The sequence below is a fragment of the Chlorocebus sabaeus genome, chromosome 27, assembly GCF_047675955.1.
Source record: "Chlorocebus sabaeus isolate Y175 chromosome 27, mChlSab1.0.hap1, whole genome shotgun sequence".
Lineage (NCBI taxonomy): Eukaryota > Metazoa > Chordata > Mammalia > Primates > Cercopithecidae > Chlorocebus > Chlorocebus sabaeus.
The window spans coordinates 24,858,410-24,864,134 of NC_132930.1; the positions used below are offsets into that span (position 1 = coordinate 24,858,410).

A 5,725-nucleotide genomic window follows, 5' to 3' on the forward strand; every position below is an offset into this window, starting at 1 on the left:
ATTTACAATAAAATTTAGGTATTACATTTGGAATGCAACACTAAACAACATAAATTATAGATAAAGGTTTTTGCTGCATTACTTACACAGAAATCCCCTCAGTACAAATTTCCTAACGAAAAGGTTTAATTTTTCTTGAATGCTTTCACGTATTCAAACAAGAAGTCATTTTCTAGTAATTTCTGACATTCTTTGCTTTCTCTAATTTTTAAAAGCTGAACAAAAATTTGACAGGTATATGAAGCCTTCTAACATTCAGGATGTGCAAAGACCTTTCGGCCTTGCGTGAATTCTCTGATGTTCTGTGAGAGCTGATTTTTCACAGAAGGTTTTCCCACATTCACTACATTTATAGGGTTTGTCTCCCATGTGAGTTCTTTGATGGACAATGAGATTTGACTTCACACAGATGAATTTTCCACATTCATGACATACAAAGGATTTCTCTCCTGTGTGTGTTCCCTGATGGACGGTGAGGCCTGACCTGGGGCAGAAGGATTTCCCATTCATAGGGCTTCTGCCCTGTGTGAGTTCTCTGATGTTCAGTGAGGTTTGACTTCGCACAGAACATTTTTCCACATTGGTTACAGTCATAGGGCTTTTCTCCTATGTGTGTTTGCTGATGGTTGATAAGGTGTGGTTTCTGGCAAAAGGCTTTTCCCCATTCAGTACATTCATAGGGCTTCTCTCCTGTGTGTGTTCTCTGATGCTGAGTGAAGTTTGACTTCTCCCACAAGGTTTTCCCACATTCGCCACATTCGTAGGTTTTCTTCTCCTGAGTGAGCTCTCCAAAGCTGAGTGAGATGTAACTTCTTGCTGAAGTTATTCCGTTTTCATTGTGGTCAGAGGGCTTCCCCCGCATGTGGACTATCTGATGTTTAAAAAGAGTTGAGTTTTCCCAAGTTTTGTCACTCAATTTATATTCATGGGGAATCTTTCTTGTGTAAGCTCCCTGATGGATCATGAAAGTTGAATCGTCACAGAAGATTTCCTACATTCATTGTATTCATAAAGATTCTCCCTTATAGGCCGGGCACGGTGGTTCACACCTGTAATCCCAGCACTTTGGGAGGCTGAGGTGGGTGGATCACTTGAGGCCAGGAGTTTGAAACCAGCCTGGCCAACATGGCAAAACCCCATCTCTACTAAAAATACAAAACAATTAGCTGGATGTGATGGCATGCACCTGTAGTCTCAACTACTCAGGAGACTGAGACAAGAGAATCGCTTGAACCTGAGAGGTGGATGTTGCAGTAAGATCCCGCCACTACAATCCAGCCTGGGTGTAAGAGCAAAACTCTCTGTAAAAAAAAAAAAAAAAAAAAAAAAAATTCTCCCTTATAAGAATTATCTGATCTGATGTCCAAATCTAAAATCAATACAGAAGGACTTCTCACAAATACTGCATCCATATGGCTCCATTTCCAAATGAGTTCTTTGAGCTTTCAACAGTGAAAGTTCTTCCACGTTCATTATATTTAGAGTGTCTCTCCTATCCAAGATTAACTCTTATTTGTAAAAAATAAAAAATAAAAAAAGTCTGCCTCCTCATGGAAGCCTTGTCCATTTTTATTATACTCAAAATGTTGGTCAAAAATTGGCTGAGTGAGATCCTGATGATGATTAATGACATCCCTCTTTTGATCATATTTATACAATTTCTCCCCAGTAGGAATTTTCTCATGCCTAATATCAAGGAGCAATTTCTTGCATACATTAAACACATCAGGCTTCTTTCTGGAACAGTTCTTTTGATCAATAATTAAACACAAAATATTTTTCAAACTCATTTCACACAAGTCACATATTTTATAAGGAAAATTTCTTGAAGAAACAGGGTTTGTACCCAAATTGAAAGTTTTTCTTATTCTATCACCACTTTCTATGCTTACTGTTTTGTCTTTGGTGAACACGAGCTCCCAAAAATACTTGTCTCGGTTTTCCTGGCCACTCTCTGACAGGTCATCAACTTTCCAGTTCCTTTCTGGGTGGCACTGGCTTGGAAATCCTTTCTCTAATATTCAGGAGCCCCTTGCTCTATCTTGAAGATCACTTCTGGCTTAGTAATACAACACCTGACTGAGACCAGATTGCTATAAGTTTCCAGAATCACATCTCTGGACAGCATCTTCTGAGCAGGATCCAGCAGATGCCACTCTTGCTGGGTAAAGTCTATGCATACATCCTTGAATGACACTTGTTCTTGGGATTTGTTCATTTTCTGTGTAGTGGAGGAGAGAGAAGTCTCCATGTGTGGCTCTGATATGTGCTGAGCTTAGAAATGCCCCTTTGCAATGAGTGAATGTAAACATTTATTTCATATTGATTTACTGCCAATTTAGGTTCTCTTTCTTAAACCTGTTCCAGACCTTTCGCTGGCACACACACTTCAACGGCTTCAGGATCCCACCACTCCCTTGTCATGTGTGACCAGAGGCCAGGGATTGTTTCCCATGAGGGACTGGAGGCTGGGGAAGGATGAGCCGGGAAGTTGGGGGAAGCCAGGGATGCACCTGCATATTGTAGAGTGTTTTTCCCCAAAGCCCCAAAAGCCAGCCATGCAGAACATGCTGTGAAATTGCAAAGCTTGTTTGGCCAGCTTTAGCCCATCAGCCCTACCTGGGCTATAGAAGAAGAGAAGATGGAGATGAGGAGTCCAGTGAAGAGTAAGAAGCTGTTGGGGTGCACCACGGGGGTGCTGGGCATTTCTGTGCCCACTATATAGGGATAGGGAAGGGAGCGTGTTCCATTCACCTGGAACCTAGTGAGGAAAGTGTTTGGAGAGCCGCTTGCAGAGATGTGTAAGAGTCTCCTAGAGCTTGGGGCTGGGGGTACAGGGACCGGTTTGAGACTCTCAACAAGAGGAGTTTGAAGCAGTGGGGCTGGGCCAATCACCTTTCTCTGACAGTAGAGTGGAGACAGGTGGTGGTTATCTGAGCAAGCTGCATGTTGACAATAGTGAACCCCTTGGATGTGGCTTCTGGAAGGAAGCCAGCCTAGAGTCATCCTCCAAGGGAGATGGCTCAATGATCTTCTCAGGGGGGAAAAGGGATTCCACCTTTGTAAGAGTTCTTAGTTGCAGATGACAGAACCCCTGCCAGTCAACATAAATAGAAAGGAATTTTTCAGAGGGCATTAGTGACTTAACAAAATCTTGGGAATAAGTTCCTAGTCTGCTCTCCTAGGACCAAGTGTCAGAACCTCACCAGAGAGACTGTCCTGAGAAGGGAGCTGATGCTGGCCCTCCACTGACTCCAGGGCTGAATGGCACCTGGAGACACCCACACCAGCATTATGGAAGCCACACCCACCTATGGACACACCCACCAGCACCGTGGAGGCCACGCCCACCTGCCTGTTTGCTCACGTTTAACTTCAGTGTGAAAGCCTCACACGGTGCCTCTGATTCATAGAATCTTTGTCTCTTGTTCATGCCCTGCACTAAGAGAACTGGAAAATGTTGTGTTTCAGGTTATTCTTTGGGAAGCTGAGTTCATACTGTTCATGCATGTCAAATTGTAAGAGGATGTGCAAAGGACAGTTGCCCACTTATCCTGATGAACAGGTTTTGGCTGCTGGAAGTCAGAGCTGAGTGGAGAGTTCTAAGCAGCCAGCTGAGGGACAGGAATCTAACCCTATATCAAAAGGGTTAGATGTGGAGGTGCCCAGCAGGAGGTTTTCCAACAAGACACTCACAGAGCTACAGGAAAGAAAGAGTCTGCAGGGGACATTCACCATGCCACAGGGTACCAATACCCTGAGCAGCTTCTCCCTTCAAGTAAGTCTTTTCCTCCATCCTCTCCTCCTGTCCCCCTGTCAGAAACTAATGAATGGGGTAGGAGATGGAGTAAGAAGTACAGAGAAATTGAACTGTAAGAAGTACAGAGAAATTGAATTGTAAGAAGCACAGAGAAATTGACCCCCTTGCCTACTGCAGGGGTCAAGTTCTACTGTGTTGGGGGATGGGTAAGTTTTAACTAGGGGAGGAGCTTGCAGTTTTATTTGGTTATTACACTGGGTGGATCTCCTTAACGTTTGAACATGATGTGAAGACCTTTTTATTATCTAAGAATGATGGGGAAAGCTACGGGATCTCACTTAAGGTTTCATTCCAGAGTAGGGAAGAAGAGGGCCAAAGAGCACATTGATTGGGCAATGGGAAAATGAATAAGATGATTCTGTCTGCTTTCTGGCAAGTCTGGTTTATTCAATCAGTTGGTTACAAGAATTATTGTTATAAAGATATATTTATTGTTGTTTCAACTTTAATCAAGTTTTTAAAAATAATGTCAATTGAGAATACCATTGAGAATAATATTAAAATATATATAAAAGAGGAAGGTGGACAGACACAGTGGTGCATGCCTGTAATCCCAGCACCTTGGGAGGCCGAGGCAGGTGGATCACTTGAGGTCAGGAGTTCGAGACGAGCCTGACCAACATGGTGAAACCCCATCTCTACTAAAAATACAGAAATTAGCTGGCATGGTGGCCATGCCTGTAATCCCAGCTGCTTGAGAGGCTGAGGCACAGGAATTATTTCAGCCTGAGAAGTGGAGGTTGCAGTGAGCCAAGATCACACCACTGCACTCCAGCCTGGGCAACAGAGCAAGACTTTGCCTCAAAAAAAAAAAAAAAAAAAAAAAAAAAAAAAAAACAAAAAAAAAAAACGGGGGGGGCAGGAAGGCAAGAGAGACATTCCTAAATTCTTGTTGCTGGTGTTTTTAATCCCTTCTGGCTAGTGAGAAAGAATAAGAACGAGGGATCAGCCTGGGTGATGAGTGATCAGCTCACTTTCCAGACAAGGACAGACTTTACAGTGCCACTGTGCCATCCTCTTTGTAAGTGTTAGTGTCTTTTATGCCCAGAAGAGCCCCCAGAAGGTAGGTATAATCAGCCCTACTTTGTGGGTAAGGAAACTGAGCTTGGACAGGTTATGCACTGTGTGCAGGGCCACATATCTTTGAACAGCAGAGTGGGAGACTCAACCCCTTAATCTCACTTTACTGCCCAGTTCATTCTTGCTGAGTCTTAGAAGATGTGTCTATCCCAGTCTGGTTCCTTTAAGAGGCCACTCCCGTTACCAGAACATAGCTGGTTTTTATTGAACACTTGAGATTTAAGTCACTGTTCTATGCATTTTATGCTTTTCTCATGTAATACTCCCATAAGCCCTATAAGATAGGTAATATTGCTATCCTCATTTTACAAAACGCAGAGTCAGGCAAACTTGCCTGGAAGTCATGCAGCTTGTAAGTGGTGGAGTGAGGGTTTATTTTCAGGCCACCTGGCTCTAGTGCAGACTTTGTTTTTTTGGCTTGGAATTCTGTCATTTTTCTCAGTATAGTGCAGACTCCTAACCACTATGCTTTGACATCATGGAATGCACCAAGGCTGAATTAAAAGACAAAGGGAACTGCCCACCGATTCTCAGCCTTCCAGGAAGAGAGTGGGAAGTCTTCTCTCTTCTGTCCCTTTTTCTCTTGCCTACCTCTGCAATTTTCTCCCACCTCATGGGAGGATTCAAGGAGAATCGTCCTTTCTGTCTGAGCCCTGTATGCCATTCCCCATTCTACCTCTAGGAGTGTGATCCAAATAAACCTTCTCTACCATGTCTTCAAAACCACCTCCTACTCTGATTTAAGAGCTAGTGGTAGAAAATGTCTTAGATGACAAACTGTCTCCATGGGCCATTTTGCCTGGAGAAAATGTCATCTGGGCAGTC

General features: G+C 43.3%; 1 pseudogene; it reads right to left on the bottom strand.

Moving 5' to 3' along the window:
• Positions 1 to 255: 255 nt before the first annotated feature.
• LOC140710518 (zinc finger protein 248 pseudogene) lies at positions 256 to 2,218 on the bottom strand (annotated as a pseudogene).
• Between the last annotated feature and the right edge of the window lie 3,507 nt (positions 2,219 to 5,725).